The 21837-nt window shown below is 30.5% G+C and overlaps 1 long non-coding RNA gene across 1 annotated transcript; it reads left to right on the top strand.

The window, feature by feature from the left end:
* The first annotated feature begins 671 nt into the window (after nt 1-671).
* Nucleotides 672-5963, top strand: LOC125863751 (uncharacterized). The gene is made up of 3 exons (XR_007446212.1): nt 672-1749; nt 2000-2443; nt 5361-5963. It is a non-coding gene; the product is annotated as an uncharacterized LOC125863751 (long non-coding RNA).
* Nucleotides 5964-21837: the final 15874 nt, after the last annotated feature.

The following is a 21837-nucleotide window of genomic DNA, read 5'->3' as shown; positions in this document are numbered from 1 at the left end:
TGGTGTTCTTGCTGCTTATCTTCTCTGCTTCATTTTTCTTGTATTACGCTAGCTTGATCTTGTTTGTTGAATGTGGATGTGTCATGACAGTTGAGAGGAATAAACTTGGAAGATTTTGAAGGTTGGTGGCCTGTGTGCATTTCTCTGCACCCTGTTTCTTGGCCATATTGGTGCTTGCACTTCAATCTGGAGATTATCAAGCTTTGAAAGAAGGCGGTTCTCAATTTTGTCTGGCATTTGTAGTGAATTCTGTGGTGGTAGGGTCTTCGTCAGATTTGCACTTGAACTGTTCCATTCTTTCTGTGCTTGCAGCTGCTGTGTAAGGTCTTACAGAGCGATAAATTCTTTTTTTCATGGAGCGGCATGATCTGTCAATTTAGTGTTGAGGTTTATTGTTTGATGCTCTAATGATTGAGATCTTCAATTCAGTTTTCTTCCCTAATCAGAATAGTTCACTTCTCTTTTGTCAACAGTGCTTCACTAGTGTGTATTTTGTTGCGATATTTGTTTGTAATAATCCAGATGCTTATGTTCTTTGGTGATCCAACTGATGAGATCTCCATGGTTGTGGACAACACTTGATAAGTGTATTCAAACTCAATCATGTTCTTCTGATGGCCCTGTAACGCATTCCTGTACTTCTCGTGTTCTTGCTACTTACCTTCTCTGATATCTTTGGAGATTTTATAGTCTGGTTTGGGTGTGCATCCCTCTGTGGACCATGTTTCTTTCCATTTTGGTGCTTGCACTGCAATCTGTTTATTGGATATCATCAGGCATTATGAACAGGGCACTTTGCAATCTCATCTTGTTTGGCATCTCTAGTGATCTGTCCTGTGTGGTATTTTTCCACTTACCTGTTACATTCTTCTTGTGCATGTAATGGTTGGGTCTTCCACAGCATGAACTTCAACTCAGATTTCTTCCTAATCAAAAGGTCCCTTTTCTCTTGTTGTGTGGAAGTTCTCAAGAATGATAATATTTTCACTCTGCTGCCATGAAGTTTTTAGTCTAGATGTTTTTTCTTGGATTTATCCAAATGATGATGATATCTCTGATTGTTATGGACACCTGAGAAGTACCCAAGCTCAATTTTATATCTTCTTATGGCCCGAGGAGCTCCTCCTACTTCGTTGTTCGTGCTACTTATCTTCTCCTGGTTCTATTTTCTTATGTTCATCCTGCCACTTGATTTTGTTTGTTTGGATGCATGCTTGTAGACCACATGGTGACCATGAGGGGATCAAATTTGGTAATTTCGAAGTTTGGTCTCACTGTGTGTCCTTCCCTTGTGCACCCTGTTTCTGTGCCATTTTGGTGCGTGCGCTTGCACTGAAATTTGGATATCACCAGGCACTGGCAAGGGAGTTACACAATCTTGTCTGGCACCTCTAGTGATCTCTCCTATGTTGCATGGGTTTCGCAGCTTCAACCTAATTGCTCCCTTCTTTTGGTGCTTGCTGTCGTTGGGTCTTTCAAGACCAGTGAAGTCTTCCGCTCATGGAGCAGCCTTGTTTGTCTTAGCGTTGGAAGTTTTCCTTAGTTCAGGCTTTGTATTAGTACCTAGCTCTTCGATTAAGTTTTCTTCCCTAGTCATAGAGATCCCCCTATCTCGTTGGCGGAAGTGCTGTTATGCGGAAGTTCTCAATTATGATGACTTTCTCCACAAGTGCATTTTCAGCTTTTAGTCCAGATGCTTATGTTTTGTGATGATCCAACTGATGAGTTATCTTATGGTGTGGATTTCTGGTAAGTACTCGCTAAGTTCTGGATTTTTCCATCATCTATCTTTTGTGTTCTTGCTGCTTATCTTCTCTGCTTCCATTTTCTTTTTGCTCATCACACCAGTTTGAGTTCTGTTTGTTGGAAGGATGTATATAACACATAGTGAACAGTATTGGAGGATTAGATTTGGAAATTTAAAAGCTTAGTGTTCAGTAAGGTGGTCGTTTAGGTGCTTGCACTACAACTAATCAAGGATGGTTTTTTTCTTATGCAGGTTTCTGCTCCTTGGTTGTGGCTATTGGAAGTTTGGACGGAGGGGTCAAGGATGTTTTTTTTTTAAGTTTTTGCCATAATGCAACTAGTCTTGTGTTACCAGTGACGGTTGATGATTTTTGGTTATTTACTGAATTGGATAGGTCTGGATTCATTGGTGCTGTGTTGTATCCATAAGTTTTCTAATTTTGCCATATAGGTATGAAATATGAGCAGATCTCTCAGTTGCAGAAAAGAAAGTCTGGCAGAATACTTGGCCTCCTGTGCAGGAAGTGAGACCTGAAGGGTGATCTTCTGGTGAATGATATCGTTTTCTGGGTTTGCAGATTTATTTTGAAGTTTGACTTGGCTATAAATTCTCACTTTTGTTGGTTTCTTGAGGCATCCAAGGACTTTCTGATTAGGTTATGCCAATTCCTTTCTGGTTCTACCCGAAACAATGACGGTAAGGGCATACACCATGCAGTTTCTGTTTTTGGATGTCAATAATCTTTATAACGAAGTAAACCTCATATCTGATACCTGCAACAAATTATCTTTTTCTTGCATCTTCTCCTCTGGAACACTATTCAGTAGAAGTTTTTAAGCCTTCCCTTGTAGATGTTGCTCTCTATATTCCATGTTGTTAGGCGATTGACTCGTACAAAATCATGAAGTGGTCTCCCTCCGAAGTCTTCTGGTTTTCTTTCTCTACCCATAAGCTTTAAATGGAGTACGGGTGCTAGAGTAGTGGAATTTTATGTGTTATTTACCATGAACAAGTCTTATTTGGACAGTGATGTTGTGTTATCCACCCAATTAGTTAGATGAGTTCATGCACCAAGCATGAGAAGGAACTATATCAAGGTGTTACTGAGAAGCAGTCTGTTATAGTCATTTACAGTGGTTATTAATGTGTGACTCCTGTATTTAGAGCATTTATTGTGTGTGCTGATTTGATCTCTTACCTGTAAAACAACACTACAGATGTGAGTGTGCTGTTTTTGAAGTTGAGGAAGGTATTAGCATCTTGAAGTAGCTAGGATGCTTTGGCTTCAGTTTGTCGTGGTATTTCTTTTTTAAATATGGCCACTGAATGGTTATTTCTGGTTTCTCTAAGTTCCAGTTGTCCAAATTTGCCTAAATGTGCCAAATAATTTAAGTGGAGTATTTCTCTTTAAGCTCTAGTTGTCCAGTATCGCCGGATAACTCTGAATGTGGTACTTCCTCTAAGCTCCAGTTGTCTGAATTAGCTAGTCAAGAATTATCAGCTCAAAGATGTTGCTTTGGAGTAACTGCGAGTCCAGCTTTCTTCCTCTTTTCTCTCAAGTTCTTGTAGCTATTTTGATAGCACTAGGACTAAAGGACTTTTTTTTTTGGCTAAAATACACAAAGTCAGTTCCATATAAGCGGATTTGCTCTCCTAAAGTGGAGAGAAGTTGGAAAGATGATAAATCGATTGTTATGGATCATGTTAAATAGAAAAGGTCCTAGTATGATGTGGAGTATGTTAAACAGAAAAAGGTCCTGGTATGATCACTTTGATTCCTGTTTTTACATTGATCTGTTCTAGTCATCTTTGCATGTTGAAAGTATTTTAATGTCTATTTTGGATTAACATTACAAGTTCTTCTGGTTATTCTAAGTGGGGGTGTGTTCAACTATGCTCGAGTGTTCTAGTCATCTTTGCATGTTGAAAGTATTTTAACGTCTATTTTGGATTAACATTACAAGTTCTTCTGGTTATTCTAAGTGGGGTGTGTTCAACTATGCTCGAGTGTTCTAGTCACTCAGTACTGTCTAATGTGCTTTCTCCTAGAATGTGTAGTAATTTATTAATCTATGTGCACTTTGCAGTGTATGGGAGGATGAGTGTTCTATTAAGGCGGCTGTGTCGGTGATTTGAGTCTTAATTATGAGTAAGAACGGAATGTTCTCAAAATAATTGTCTCCTCTCACATGTATGAAATGCAGTTACTGAATATAGGTGGTCTATGGGTAATATTTTAACTAGTATAGGTGTGAAGTAGCTTTCTGTTTTGGGTTGTTATGATCAGTTGGGTCTCTCTTTCTTTGGCTTATCTCACATGCTTATTTGGTCTCTTTTGGTTTGGGATTGGAATCTGCGGATTAGTATCTTGGATGTGATAAAGCTTGAGTTTCGGGAAGTGAGGAAATATTTTTTCTCAAAACATGGACTAATGGAAGTTTAATTCTGGAAGAAACACTTGATGAAGCATCTTGAAATTTGGCAGATGCAAAAATAGGGAAGGACCAAGATTCCATGTGTATAGCGATGTTACTGGTGCAAAAAGTTTATATCAGGGTACATATTATTCTCTCTTTGTGCAAATACTTCGTTGCTCCAGAACTGGAGAATCTACTTTTTGGATATTATATATACTTTTAGTTGTTGAAGTTGCTATGGAATTGTGGAGTTCGCAAATGCAACTTCTTCATGGTATGAGATGTATGTTGAGTTGTATGATATAATTGATTTTGTAGTAGTGTTGGTTTATTTGATGCTACATTTTGTGTTTAGGGAACCCTTGTAACTCCGCCTGTTAAATCAGCCAGTCCCAAGCCTGGACCAAGGAGGAGGGAAGGTGTGTAAGTATAAAATTAGTTGTCTGTTCTTTTTAATTAATAGAAATGTTTCTGGAGTTACATATGACCATGGTGCCTCCCTAATCAGAGTGGCTCCCTTCTCTCTTGTCAAAACACTGTTTAGTGTGTATTTTGTTTCCATATTTGTTTTTTAATAATCCAGATGCTTATGTTCTTTGGCTATCCAACTGGTGAGGATTTCCATGGTTATGGACAAGACATGATAAGTGTATTCAAATTCAACAGTGTTCTTTTGATGACCCTGTAAAGCACTCCTATTCTTTTCGTGATCTTGCTACTTACCTTCTCTGATTTCGTTTAGCCTACCAGTTGATTTAGTTTGGTTGGATGAATGTCTGTAGGCCACGTGGTGGTAGTAAGAGGACAATAATTGGCTACTTTGTAGTTTGGTTTTGGTGTGCATACCCTGTGGACCATGTTTCTTGCCATTTTGGTGCTTGCATTGCAATCTGGATATTGGATATCACCAGGTAGTAAGAAAAAGGTGCTTTGCTATCTTATCTTGTTTGGCATCTCTAGTGATCTTTCCTGCGTGGTACGGGTTTATGTTCTTTTTGTGCATGTAACCATGGGTTTTCCAGTGCATGAACTTCAAGTTTTCTTCCTAATAAATGAGTCCCTTCTCTTTGTCAAAACTACTGTTATGTGGAAGTTCTGAACGATGATAATATTTTACACTAGTCTACTTTGGTGTTCTTGCTGCTCTTATGCTTGTCATGCCTCTTGATTTTGTTTGTTTGGATGCTTGTTTGTAGATCAACATGGTGATCGTGAGGGGATCAGATTGGGTAATTTCGAAGTTTGGTTTCAGTGTGTCCTTTGGTTGTGCACCCTGTTCCTTCGCCATTTTGGTACTTGTGCTTGCACTGCAATTTGGATATCACCAGGCACTGGCAAGGGAGTTATGCAATCTTGTCTTGCATCTCTCTACTGATCTCTCCTCTGTTTATTTTTGGAGATCTCTCCCCTATTGTTAATATTGTTTTTGGAACATGTGTATTATGTTCAAATATTCATTCATTTACGGAGTTGCTTCAGACTATTAGCCATTGTGTAAACCGCACACTGTTTTTGCCATAAAACATTGCCATTTGAACAGTCAAATATTGAATCTAGAACAGACAAAGTAAAAAACATGGTTCATCTTTTGTGTAACAAGTCATGTACACTCTTTATGTTATTTATATCAATGCAACTAGTTTTGTGTTACCAGAGACGGCTGATGATTTTTGGATATTTACAGAATTTGGTAGGTATGGTTTTCTTGGTGCAGTTGTATCCGTAAGTTTTCTGATTTTGCTATGTAGGTATGGAGTATGAGAGATCTGTGAGTTGCAGAAAAGAGTGTCTGCAGAATGCTTGGCCTCCTGTGTTGTGGAAATGAGACCTGAAGGATGAGCTTATGGCGCAGGGAATCTCTTTCTGGGTTTTGCAATTTTATTTTGAAGTTTGAATTTGCTGTGGATTCTCACTTTTGTTTGTTTCTTGAGGCATCCAAGGACTTCCTGTTTAGGTTATGCCAATCTCTTTCTGGTTCTACCCGAGGCAATGCTGTAAACCTCATCTCTGGTACCTGCAACAGATCATCTTTTCTTGCATCTTCTCCTCGGGAACACTATTCAGTAGAAGTTTCTGAGCCTTCCCTAGTATATGTTGCTCTCTATATTCATGTTGTTAGAGGATTGACTCATTTCCCTCCCAAGTCTTCTGGTTTTCTTTATCTACCCATAAGCTTTAAATGGAGTACAGGTGCTAGAGTAGTGGAATTTTAATGTGTTATCTACCATAAACACAAGTATTAGTTGGCAGTGATATTGTGTTAGCCAACCAATTAGTTAGATGGGTTCATGCAGCTAGCATGAGAAGGGATGAGATTAAGGAGTTTCTGGAAAGCGATCAGTTGTAGTCTTTTACAGTGGTTTTGATAATGTTAGACTCCTGTTTTTTAAAGCGTTTGTTGTATTTGCTCATTTGGATCTCTTGCCTATAAAACAACACTACAGATGTGAGTGTACTATTTTTTGAAGTTGAGGAAGGTATTAGCATCTTGAAGTAGCTAGGATAGTTTGGCTTCTGTTTGTCATGGTATTTCTTTTCTAAATATGGCCACTGAATGGGGTATTTCTGTTTTCTTTGAGCTCCAGTTCGAATTTGCGAGATAATTTGAGGGGGGTATTTCTCTTTTTTAAGCTCCAGTTGTTCAATTTCCAGATAACTCTGAATGGGGTATTTCTGTTCTTCTAAGCTCCAGTTGTCTAAATTTTCCAGCCAAGAGTTATCAGCCTCAAGATGTTGCGTTGGAGTAACTGTTGGTCCAGCTTTGTTCCTCTTTTCTCTCAAGCACTTGTAGCTACTTTGATAGCATTAGAATTAAAAGGGAATATTTTGTTTCGGCTAAAATACACGAATTCAGTTCCATCTAAGTGGATTTGATCTCCAAAAGTGGTGAGAAGTTGGGAGGATTGTAAATCGGTTGTTGTGGAGCAGAAAAGACCGTGGTATGATGTGGAGCATGCTTAACAAATAAACGATCACTTGGATTCCTGTTTTTACTCTTATATTGTTGGTCATTCCGTTACTACGTATATATATTGGTAACTTAGCTTGCACATATCCAACGTTCACATTCACCGTTTTGCAAGGATCATTTAACATTAATCAGGAATGTACGCAAAATGGGTTATTAATCACGCTAAATCTAAAACTCTAACGTTCAAAAATGGGTTATTCTTCCTTCTAATTTGTTTATATGTTCTCTTTTTTAAATGATAACACCGCTTATAATAAATTCTACGTACGCATAAATTCCACGGAATAGTCATTAGTCTTTACTTTTCTTAACATTTATGAGACATGGGTATTTATTGGTTGTCTTATCAATAGAGGTCATGGGTAATCGTTGCTTTATCAATCGTCATCAGTACTATTAGCCATTATTTGCAATCATCACCACCAATCATTATGACATCCACTAATCACTATCGATAATTACCCTCCATTAGTCAATATTATATATCACTAATTGTCATCAACGTTCACCATTTTTCTCAGAAATGTTTCAAAGAATCAAATTGTTGATATATGTTTCAGAGTTTTGGCATCTGCCATTTAAATGGTCTTTGAATGCAGTTCGCGGATGTTGAGTACAAGGTGTAGATTAGCCAAGCTTCCTCCAACAATCCTATCAAGACAGTTGTATCAAAGGTAGCTTTCCAGTTTAAGCATGACAATTACAAGCAGATACTCAAGGGTATAACATGAAGGGTGAAATGCTTGCCTTTCTTCTCCCTCATTCAAGATATTATGTAAATTAATATAGGGAAAATTAGTAATTAAGTCATAATATCTAACAATACTTTAAAATATTTAGTCAAAATAACAATACTTTAAAATATTTATTTAACATGGCAGAATGACAATATTTTTATAAAATACTATGTATTCATATTTTAGTATTTTAAATTAATTTTATTTATGAAAAGAGTTCTATATTGGACCAAATTATATACCAATAACCGTTTAAAGTGAAAAATAAATAAATTAAACCTATACCATTAACTTTTTTTCATCACCTTTCACGTTTCTTCCCCAACTTTCACGTTTCTTCCCCACCCTTCACTTTTCAAGTTTATCTTTCTTCAAGGTGCTAAATTGTTGTTCATCAAAAAAATTTCGTTATTGTTAAACGAAATCTTTTTATTAATTCAAGCAGATTTCTCGGTTGGCAAGGTAATTTTCATTATCCATTTCGATTAGTTATTTTGATTTCTTTTGATTTATTTTCAATATCACCGTTTATGGTATATATTTCGCATTGTACATATTACGGATTTTCCGTCAATTTTTTTATTTTTATGCAAGTTTGTTTACATATTCATCTAATATTTATGTATTTCAATTAGTTATTTAGAATTCTTTTGATTTGTTTTCAATATCACCGTTTATGATTTATATTTCGCATTGTACATATTACGGATTTTTCATTAATTTTTTCAATTTCTATGCAAGTTTGTTTACATATTCATGTAAAATTCATGTATTTTAGATTTTTAGTTAATTAAACAATTTTTTTTCGATTTTTTTTTCTGATTTTCGTTTTAATAATTCAAATTTATTAGAATCTTCAAATTCATTCATATGTTTATTTTTTTTTATTTTTAATACATTTATATTTGCTTTTAGGGTTTTAGATTTGGGGAAAGCATCTGTCTGTGTACAATGTCTGAATCAACAGTTTATTTGTGTATTCATTCTATCTATATATCAACAAGTTTTACATTTTTTATTTTTACATTGTATTTCAATCTCAATTAGTATACCAACATGTTTGTATTTTCTTCTTAATTTGTATTCATCCTAACTGTATGCTATTTGTATTTTATTGGTATTCATTCTGTATTTCAATCTCAATTTATATGTGAACAGGTTTGTATTTCTCTTTTGTTTTGTATTCAACCTAATTGTATACCAACAAGTTTTGTATTTTATGTGCCTACTTTACCTTTCAAAGTCACTTTGTATTACAAATGAAGAGAGTATTTAATTTTTTTTGTATTCACAACTTTATATTCAATCTCACTTTGTATTTATAACTTTGTATTTTCATCTCACTTTTGTATTCATATATTGTTGTATTCAACATATAGTTCATGATCCATTAGTTTGTATTTTACCTTTCAAAGTCTGTTTGTATTTCAAATGAAGAGAGTATTTCTTTTGTATTCACAACTTTATATTCAATCTCACTTTGTATTTATAACTTTATATTTTCATCTCACTTTTGTATTCATATATTGTTGTATTTAACATATAGTTCATCATCGATTAGTTACATTAACTTAATGGGATACAAATTATTGTATGCATTCAAACAGAAAAAACAACTACTAAACTAAAAAAAAACAATTTCATTCATTATACACATAATTTGGATACAAAACATCCGAAAAAAGCTATAAATCCCAATGGATACAAAGATTTCACTGATTCAATCAGAAAAAAAAAATACTCTTGTACTCGACATAAACGAATATCTCATCCAAACAAATAAAAAAATCGGAAAAAATACCTGATTGTTTTTTGATTGTTCACTGGATGCGACAAATTTATAGTTGTCAATTTTGAAAAATTCAGTTTAATAAATATGTCGTATTCAACTTGAAGAAGCTTTGAAAGTTATCAGATGAATGATTTGGAAGACAAACTAAATTATTTTAGTTTTTTTTTTGATATTCTTAAGAAAAAAGCAAAAAAAACACTCGACGGAAAGATGACTATTTATGCTCTTTTCAAAACGTAACTGATTTGTATTTAAAATCTTTTAAATCTTTTTTGAATGCTTTTGTTCCATGATTTTCTCTGTTCTGTTATTAATTATTTGTATTTTTTCAAATTAATTAAAATAAAATAAATACATAACTAATCCCTTAACAAACTAAAATAATGACATTTTTAATAAATAATGAAACTATTGCTAAGGAGTCCCATTAAAAGCTAAAATATTGTTGTTTTAAAAATTTTCCCATTAATATTTTATTGAATCTAATGTGCTAAACTTAAATTAAAGTCAAAAGAAAAAGTTTTATAAGGTAACTGTTTGCTTTAAAGTCGAAAATGGATTTGATACAATTCACCAGAATCTAAGAAATGATCAAATTAGAAAATCATTTCTATTTTGATTCTGTAAAACGCAAGTTTCATTTTTAAATGAAGCTAGATGATACAACTCTTATTAGTTTAATAGTTTACCCAAGAGCATCTCAATTTATACGATTTAGTTTTCTGTTTAGCCCGTCTAAATTTAAAATAACATAGTTATATATATAGTAAAAAATTAACTTTAAAATAACTATTTTATCCTTAATAAAATACTAATGGATTTTTTTTGTAAATAGACACTATAATAAACTTAATTATGCTCCATAACTAACTATCTCTCTCTCTCTCTCTCTCTATATATATATATATATATATATATATATATATATATATAATTTGATGATGTTCCGGACATGAATTATCATTATTGTTTCCCATTTATATTTAGACATGGATGAAACCTGAGTGGATGGTAATTTGATGATGTTCCGGACATGAATTATCATTATTGTTTTCAATTTATCAACGTACTCTCTTATCTAATAATGATAATGATAATGATAATGATAATGATAATGATAATGATAATGATAATGATAATGATAATGATAATGATAATAATAATAATAATAATAATAATAATAATAATAATAATAATAATAATAATAATAATAATAGGTAAACTTAGAATAGTAAGTGGATAACATTTTATTTGTTATAAAGTTTCAACTTTCAACTTCTATGGTCATATTTCAGAGAAAATTTCTAATTAATTAGTATAATGTTGCTAAAGAATTGAATGCTCAAATTGAACTTTGGTCACGATAGCAGCTAAGATTTAATTAATTTGTTACTTGTTGCTTTCAATTACTTCAATTGACCCTGTTTCTAGAAAGGTGTCTAAAAATCACTCAATCCCAATTACTAATAAAACATTGATAACATTGATATCTATATAAAATTACCCAATATGCATTTGTTTTTAGTCATGAAGAAAACTATTATTGATCAGATGAAAGTAAAAGTCAAAACCGGCTAAAGAAAACTATTGGTCACATAAAAGTTAAAATACCAAAATTGCGGGGGGAGGGGGGGGGGGTGTGATAAAATGATCTCTTTTCTTTTGTACTACTAGGTTTAAATAATTCTTTAAGTATCATTGAACAATTTTGATCATTTAAGGAGTTGATCCGGATAATATAAAGGTAAGGAGATTGCTTAGACCTTTGACTCAAGTTTAAGAATAACAAAATCATTTTTAAAAATGAAAAAAAGGAAAGAAGTGGAAGTCATATAGAATAAAATGGAGAAAATTGCACTATCAATAATCAATAATATGATAATAAAAAAAATTAGACAATAACAATAATAAAATTGAAGATAACAGGAAACTAATAGAAAATATATATCCTTCCATATCCTAAATGTAAAAAAACCTAGACGGGGTAAGGAAAAAAATAAGACGTTAAATGTTAAAAGGGATAATAAAAGTCAGGTTTTTCAATCTCGATTTTCTTATTTTGTTGATAAAGTCTCCATACAAATATATAGATTGTGTTTAAATATTTTCTTTAATCTTAATAAAATACATGTCATACAACTATTCAAAGTGTTATTTACTAAAACAATATAAAATATGAGATAAGGGTGATAATCCTTTATTGTCGATACATTAACATTGAGATGATACATTAACCTTTATTATAGTATACTGAACCATAAAATTGACAATTTTATTTATTAATTTCTTTGAGATTGTACATAATATTCTTGAAAAATAGTTAGTGTAGTGATTTAATTGTAGTTATTTCAACTTTTAATAGATCGACGATCATAATGACATTATACATCACCAATCGATCGAAAGATGGATTTTTCAGTAATAGTGATTTTTGTGTTACTAGGGTGAAAATTGTACAATTTTTCTATTAGAAAACATAATTAGAAAACATAATTATGTTATTTTAGTGAAAAGAAATTATAGATTGTACTAGTTGAAATAATTTTCTCCATGATCGTGTTAAAATATAAGATACAAAATATATCTAATTAATAATATTGGAAATTAATTAAAAAAAAGAATGTCATTTTTACTGCTCCTTTCCTAGAAAACCAAATGTCATTTTTATTTTTTTGGTTTTAGTAACATTTGGACCATTACTTATTAGGGAAAGCTTATTAAGGCAATGAAAATAATCAATCTTAATTGATATCAAAACAAGGACTAACGAAGAAGAAGTTATGGAAAATTACTAATTATGGATAGAATATAATAAATAATATGATTAATATTTTTATTTTTGAGATATAATCATTATTTCACTAACATCTTAAATCTGATTTTGATAAATTGCTAATAGCAAAGTATTTTCTTGTTTTCTAGTAGATACCTCCAACAAAATTTCCCTGTAACCTTCTTTGTATGACCATTTTTTATTTTCGTTCTTTTTAGACTACAAAATTGAATTTAGAAATTGGATTTACTTTTATTTTTTGAAAAATTGTTTTAATATAACTATTTAAGTGTCCGAAATATTGGCAATTCTATTTTTCCCTTTCACAAAACATAATTGATAACTTTCAGTTTCTTTTCCATATTATATTTGTCATATTAAGAAAAAATTGATTGAAAATCATGTTTATGCTTTGTTTGGATCATTGTTATCCATTGTTTCATAATATATTGTATTGTACTCTATTGTACTGTATTGTATGGTAGATACAATGTTTGGCTAGACTGTATTGTTTGTTGTTGTTTAATAATATTTTTATTGTTTGGTTTGACTGTATCGTATTGTATTGTAATTTATAAATTTACTAAAATATCCTTAATTATTCTAGGGTAGGAGGTTTGACTAGAATTAAATAATATAAGGTAAAGGGTAAATTAGTATTATGAAATATTATGTAAATATATAATTGGAAAAAGAAATTAAGTAACAATGGAAACACACCAAATTGGTTGTTCCATAAAATGAGATTTTCATTGTTACGTAACAACAGAATTTAACAATACAATACAATATATTTTAAGTAACAATCAAAACAAACATTGTAAGTATAGTAACGATACAATATAATACAATGAGTAACAATGATCCAAACAGAGTGTTAGAGTGAATTAACATTAGACTATTTGCATGCCTAGTTTATTTCAAAAGGAAATGATATAATTACCACAATCTTGACCTAATAATATTTAAATATTTTTTTATGGAAAAGAAATAAATATGAATATTCTATTTTAGCTATAAAAACAACTCGTGTATGACTCAAAAAATATATGCACCAGTGAAGATGAATTCCTTGAAAGCATTAATAGTGATGTTCATGATGCAGGAACTGATGGAAGAACAATCCAATGGAGCAGTAAAAACAGATTTTGTAAAAGAGAAGAAGAAGTTAACTAATTCTAGCTAATTTTACGGCTAGAGATATTTCATATATGATGAAAAGAACTAAAGAGAGAACATTACAATTTATACCAAGTCTTAACCCTAGATGACTCACCTTTCTTTCCAGACAAGAAGATAAGGTAGTACAGATTCCTGCAAAAAGCACCTGACATGGATTGGATAGGGACCCCTCCTCTAATTAATGGGTCTAATGTGCAAATAAGGAAAATACAATATAAAACTATTTGGGACCATAGTGTAACTAAGACTCAATGCCTACTTAACTACTTTTAACTGATTGTTACCATTAAATAAACAGAAGGTACTACTCCTAAAGCTTCAACATCTCATTCTGATTCTTGATTGCCTTTGTTTCCAGTCCTTATTGCGTGGAACCCCAAATCATTCTAGACAGAAGAATGATTAAAAAGGGGAATAAAGCAGTGGTTCAGTTACTAATTCAATGGAAGGACATGGCGGTGGAGCAAGCAACATGGGAGGACTACTCAGTTATGAAGATAAGGTTCCCTGGTCTCTTCCTTGAGGACAAGGAAGTTTCTAAGGAGGGAGAAATGATGCAGAACAAAGGCAATCAAGAATCAGAATGAGATGTTGAAGCTTTAGGAGTAGTACCTTCTGTTTATTTAATGGTAACAATCAGTTAAAAGTAGTTAAGTAGGCATTGAGTCTTAGTTACACTATGGTCCCAAATAGTTTTATATTGTATTTTCCTTATTTGCACATTAGACCCATTAATTAGAGGAGGGGTCCCTATCCAATCCATGTCAGGTGCTTTTTGCAGGAATCTGTACTACCTTATCTTCTTGTCTGGAAAGAAAGGTGAGTCATCTAGGGTTAAGACTTGGTATAAATTGTAATGTTCTCTCTTTAGTTCTTTTCATCATATATGAAATATCTCTAGCCGTAAAATTAGCTAGAATTAGTTAACTTCTTCTTCTCTTTTACAAAATCTGTTTTTACTGCTCCATTGGATTGTTCTTCCATCAGTTCCTGCATCATGAACATCACTATTAATGCTTTCAAGGAATTCATCTTCACTGGTGCATATATTTTTTGAGTCATACACGAGTTGTTTTTATAGCTAAAATAGAATATTCATATTTATTTCTTTTCCATAAAAAAATATTTAAATATTATTAGGTCAAGATTGTGGTAATTATATCATTTCCTTTTGAAATAAACTAGGCATGCAAATAGTCTAATGTTAATTCACTCTAACACTCTGTTTGGATCATTGTTACTCATTGTATTATATTGTATCGTTACTATACTTACAATGTTTGTTTTGATTGTTACTTAAAATATATTGTATTGTATTGTTAAATTCTGTTGTTACGTAACAATGAAAATCTCATTTTATGGAACAACCAATTTGGTGTGTTTCCATTGTTACTTAATTTCTTTTTCCAATTATATATTTACATAATATTTCATAATACTAATTTACCCTTTACCTTATATTATTTAATTCTAGTCAAACCTCCTACCCTAGAATAATTAAGGATATTTTAGTAAATTTATAAATTACAATACAATACGATACAGTCAAACCAAACAATAAAAATATTATTAAACAACAACAAACAATACAGTCTAGCCAAACATTGTATCTACCATACAATACAGTACAATAGAGTACAATACAATATATTATGAAACAATGGATAACAATGATCCAAACAAAGCATAAACATGATTTTCAATCAATTTTTTCTTAATATGACAAATATAATATGGAAAAGAAACTGAAAGTTATCAATTATGTTTTGTGAAAGGGAAAAATAGAATTGCCAATATTTCGGACACTTAAATAGTTATATTAAAACAATTTTTCAAAAAATAAAAGTAAATCCAATTTCTAAATTCAATTTTGTAGTCTAAAAAGAACGAAAATAAAAAATGGTCATACAAAGAAGGTTACAGGGAAATTTTGTTGGAGGTATCTACTAGAAAACAAGAAAATACTTTGCTATTAGCAATTTATCAAAATCAGATTTAAGATGTTAGTGAAATAATGATTATATCTCAAAAATAAAAATATTAATCATATTATTTATTATATTCTATCCATAATTAGTAATTTTCCATAACTTCTTCTTCGTTAGTCCTTGTTTTGATATCAATTAAGATTGATTATTTTCATTGCCTTAATAAGCTTTCCCTAATAAGTAATGGTCCAAATGTTACTAAAACCAAAAAAATAAAAATGACATTTGGTTTTCTAGGAAAGGAGCAGTAAAAATGACATTCTTTTTTTTAATTAATTTCCAATATTATTAATTAGATATATTTTGTATCTTATATTTTAACACGATCATGGAGAAAATTATTTCAACTAGTACAATCTATAATTTCTTTTCACTAAAATAACATAATTATGTTTTCTAATTATGTTTTCTAATAGAAAAATTGTACAATTTTCACCCTAGTAACACAAAAATCACTATTACTGAAAAATCCATCTTTCGATCGATTGGTGATGTATAATGTCATTATGATCGTCGATCTATTAAAAGTTGAAATAACTACAATTAAATCACTACACTAACTATTTTTCAAGAATATTATGTACAATCTCAAAGAAATTAATAAATAAAATTGTCAATTTTATGGTTCAGTATACTATAATAAAGGTTAATGTATCATCTCAATGTTAATGTATCGACAATAAAGGATTATCACCCTTATCTCATATTTTATATTGTTTTAGTAAATAACACTTTGAATAGTTGTATGACATGTATTTTATTAAGATTAAAGAAAATATTTAAACACAATCTATATATTTGTATGGAGACTTTATCAACAAAATAAGAAAATCGAGATTGAAAAACCTGACTTTTATTATCCCTTTTAACATTTAACGTCTTATTTTTTTCCTTACCCCGTCTAGGTTTTTTTACATTTAGGATATGGAAGGATATATATTTTCTATTAGTTTCCTGTTATCTTCAATTTTATTATTGTTATTGTCTAATTTTTTTTATTATCATATTATTGATTATTGATAGTGCAATTTTCTCCATTTTATTCTATATGACTTCCACTTCTTTCCTTTTTTTCATTTTTAAAAATGATTTTGTTATTCTTAAACTTGAGTCAAAGGTCTAAGCAATCTCCTTACCTTTATATTATCCGGATCAACTCCTTAAATGATCAAAATTGTTCAATGATACTTAAAGAATTATTTAAACCTAGTAGTACAAAAGAAAAGAGATCATTTTATCACACCCCCCCCCCCTCCCCCCGCAATTTTGGTATTTTAACTTTTATGTGACCAATAGTTTTCTTTAGCCGGTTTTGACTTTTACTTTCATCTGATCAATAATAGTTTTCTTCATGACTAAAAACAAATGCATATTGGGTAATTTTATATAGATATCAATGTTATCAATGTTTTATTAGTAATTGGGATTGAGTGATTTTTAGACACCTTTCTAGAAACAGGGTCAATTGAAGTAATTGAAAGAAACAAATAACAAATTAATTAAATCTTAGCTGCTATCGTGACCAAAGTTCAATTTGAGCATTCAATTCTTTAGCAACATTATACTAATTAATTAGAAATTTTCTCTGAAATATGACCATAGAAGTTGAAAGTTGAAACTTTATAACAAATAAAATGTTATCCACTTACTATTCTAAGTTTACCTATTATTATTATTATTATTATTATTATTATTATTATTATTATTATTATTATTATTATTATTATNATGCTAATGCCTAATTATAATCTTATTATTTTTATATGACAATATACACAATTTATTGGTATATACTCTATCTATGTTCCTGATTAATTCCCAAAAGAAGATATTGTTTTAACTGAAAATTAAATTAGTTTCTTCTTTTATATTATTTACACAATCAACTTCGGAAAATATTTAAGTAAAACACTATCTTTTAAGATAATTTCTTTTCAAATATTTGTAAAAAAGTAACTTTGAAATAACTTAATTTTTGTAATTTTTTTTATAAAGCTAATTATTTTAAATTGTTTGAAATTGAAGAAACTTAACAATTAATCAACATTGTAGATGACCAAAATTGAATGCCAATAATTGATACGTTTATTTCAAAAATAACTAGTCTATGACAACAAAATTATTTTATCTTATTAAAATTAAGAAAGCATGGTTTGTTTTGTGTAAAACAACATTATTTTATCTTATTAAAATTAAGAAATCATGGTTTGTCTTGTGTAAATTTTTTATAAATCTCATAGTGTTAAGAGCTAATTAAGTTTCATCCCTATTCTTTTCGAAATTAAAAAAATTCCTTAAAATTAAAGAATTTCGAATATATCAGTAGACATGTGGATATGCAAGTCATGATACATTACTATTCAGGAAATCTGCGGATATATATAGCTCACGGATGTATCCGATATGGGGAGGGATGTATCTGAGAGGAGAATGATGTATCCGAGAGTGATGTTAATGGAAATTATAGGTGGCATTGGGTTTAATTTGAGCGGTTGAAAATGGGTCAAGACCCAACCCAATCCAAATTTGTTTGGACCAAAATGAATCGAGTCAAAACGGGTCATAACCCAACTTGCCCAATTTTGGAAAAATCAACCCATAACACATTTAAGAGTAAATATTACGAGTTTTAAACCTACTTTTAAAAATTTCTTGATTATAACAGAATATTTACTGGTTATTACATATCAGTTAAAATTAATTTTATTTTAAATTTAAATTATATTTATTTAATAAATCATTAATATATTTATAGGTTTTTAATATTAATTAATAATAGGTAATTAATTTGTTTTTTACTTCCTTTTTTTTAAAAAAATGTCAGTTACCCAAATTTAGGGATTTACTCAATATCTTTTCCTTGTTTACCGTTACCCTCACCAATCGTACACCCCAACCCACCCCACACGTTTCTTCACTCACACACACCTCAACCCACCACCCACTATCATTCTCTCTCCATTGTTTCTCATCTTCTCCAAAATCAAACTGTCAAAACCCACCAACACTTCAAAATCAAACCGATTAATCATGTCTAAGAAACTGATGAAAACTCCAAGAAAGAGCACCAGATTTGATGAAACCTTAATCGATGATGCTCATGCTCCATCCTTTTAACATACTGTCTGAAACCCCCCCTTCGAAATCTGGCGAAATTCCTGCCAATGTTGGTCCATCTTGTTCGAAGAATCGAAAAGACAAAATTAATGAAGCAAACCAAAGTTCGACTCCGACAAATCGAAGGGGAAACAAGAGGAAGGGGAAAAAACATGTTGAAACCCCTCCAGAGTCTGATTCAGATTCCGATTTTTTTGCTCAAAGAAAAAAGAAGAAAACAAAAAAATCAACAAATGTTGATGTTCTTGAAACATCAAAACCTTCTTCAAGAAGAAAAACAAAAAAGGATGAACATGAATTATCAAAACCCCAAAAAGGTGGTTAAGGTAAGTCATTTATTTAATTTATTTTTCACATTACTGAAAATAGTTATTTTTTGTTATATCACATTATTATTATTGTTGTTTTCAAAGTTTTTATTTTTCTGAAATTTATTATTAATGATACAACATTGACATGCATATTAACTATTAACATTGTTATCAAATTGTATGATATAATTTAAATACTTTGTAGTATATACGTACTCATGGTATTTTTTGAATAATAAGAGTATGAAGTGTTTGTGAATAACATGTATATGGAGTGTGTTTCAAAAAAATGGGTATCAGTGTGTGTGCAATGTCAAAAATAATGTATGATTTTTTTTTAACTACTATGTATTGTGTAGGTGCCCCTGGAATTTTTTTGAATGATAAAAGTATGAATTGTGTGTGAATATCATGTGTATAGAGTGTGTGTGAAATGTGAATATTATGTATACAATGTTCTTTATAAACATTGTGTATGAAATGCGTGTGGAATATGAACTAAGGGTTATTGTTGGAAAGAAATTTTTATATGGAGTGTGTGTGAATAATATGTGTATGCAGTGTGTGTGAAATGTGAATATAATTTATATCATTTTCTTCATAAACATTGTGTTTGAAATGTGTATGAAATGTAAACTTATGGTTATTGGGTAAAGAAATTTGTGTAGTGTATAGGTGCCCCTGAAATTTTTTGTATGCAGTGTGTGTGCGATGTCAAAATTATGTATGATTTTTTTCTAAATATTATGTATTGTATAGGTGCCACTGAAAATTTTTGAATGATAAAAGTATGAACTGTGTGTGAATATCATGTGTATGGAGTGTATGTGAAATGTGAATATTATGTATGTCATTTTCTTTATAAACATTGTGTATGAAATATGAACTAAGGGTTATTGTTGGAAAGAAATTTTTATATGCAGAGTGTGTGAATAATATGTGTATGCAGTGTGTGTGAAATGTGAATATAATTTATATGCAAACTTATGGTATTGTTGGAAAGAAATTTGCGTACATGTGAACAATATATGTATGCAGTGTGTGTGAAATGTGAGTATAATTTATGTCATGTCTCTTAACATACTGTATATGAATTGTGTGCGGTATTTGAACTATGGTATTGCTGCAATGAAAATTTTGAATTTTATGGGTGTGAAGTGTGTATGAAATGTGGACTATTGAGTTATAATTGAATGAAAATTGAATTATATGGGGTGTGAAGTGTATATGAAATGTAACATAATGTTATTTTATAGGAAAGGAAGAAACACACACACTGGTCTTCATGTACCAACATGAATGTGTTTGCTGATCGTTTGACTGTTCTTAGGCAAAAGAGATTTCAATAATTTCTCGAACAAACTCCTTTTGGTATATTCTATGAGATGCACCATATAAAGATCCAATGTCAATTACTTAGGCATCTGATGATTCTTGAAAAACAAAATGTCCGAGACGACATGCTTGTTATTAAAATAAACGCTACACAATTATGATTCGAAATCAAGGAATTTTCAACAACAATAAATTAGAAAAGTCACCTCCATAAGTGTTTCTTTATCCTTGTAAACCTGATTCTCATCTATAAATAAATTAGAAACGTCACTGATTACTCCATTGTCTTCATCAGTACTTTCATCTACAACTTATCTAAATTCACTCCTACTAATCGGATGGCGTTGTTGGAATATAAATCAAAATTCGTTGATGTTATAGCAACATTGGAAACTCTCCTAGTCTCAACAACTAGAGAATGTGGATTATCCATTGCTATATTCTTCAATGTTATGCACAATGGGTATTTAGTAAAGAATTTCAAATTAACTTTCTTTTGATCTAAGAAAACACGCACACCAACATCATTGTATATTCTAACAGGTGGGCATCGATCATCTACTAAATATTTTATCTCTAAATCATTTATATTAGTATCTATCATAAGCTGTGATGTTATCACACTTACTAGACCACTATAAAGACTAGAAGAATCATATAAAACCCCTTCCGTTTGAAAATCCACATAATGCGCTGTTTCATTAAAAAAAAAAAAGGTATCAGATTATAAACAAACAATTCGAAATACAAATATCATTCAGACAGACATAATATTACAAAATAATTTTTATATTTAATTAAACAAACAATTCTTACCTATATTATTCAAATAGTACATTCCAAGCACTTTCATACTAATATAATACATAAATCATACAACAAATACTTATTTAATAACAAAAAACTTTATACACAAATGTCTACATAAAATTTCACCATCAATACAACATTAAAAAAACTTTTCATTCATTTCGTCAAACACGACTACAAACGAAATTCATACTTTCTTAATATACATTTCATACACATGTCGCAAAGACAACTTATATCATACCAACATTCAAACACACTTAATACACATTTCATACAACAATTACTCACTCATTACAATTACATTTTTTTAATTGTACCAGATAATTAATTTCTAACTCACTAATTTCTTCAGCGATGACAACATCTAATATGATCCAGTAAAATTTAGAATTTAATACCAACTAAAATCACTTGTCATACAATTTGTCAAAAAATCCAAATAATTTTGTTTACATATAACTTGACACATTTTTCTTACAAATTTCTTTCAAAAAATTCTATTAAATTCATTCGCAAATATACAATCACTTTATAATTTAAGAAAAAATACACAAAACAATCACAAAAACTTAAAATCACTAATATTATACATTTTTACAACATTTTCAGTTAAACAAAACAATTTTTCGTTTCAACTCAACTTAAAAATAAAAC

Source organism: Solanum stenotomum, chromosome 1, assembly GCF_019186545.1.
Source record: "Solanum stenotomum isolate F172 chromosome 1, ASM1918654v1, whole genome shotgun sequence".
NCBI lineage: Eukaryota > Viridiplantae > Streptophyta > Magnoliopsida > Solanales > Solanaceae > Solanum > Solanum stenotomum.
Note: the sequence above shows the minus strand (reverse complement) of the source record. Positions and strands in the feature narration are given on the sequence as shown.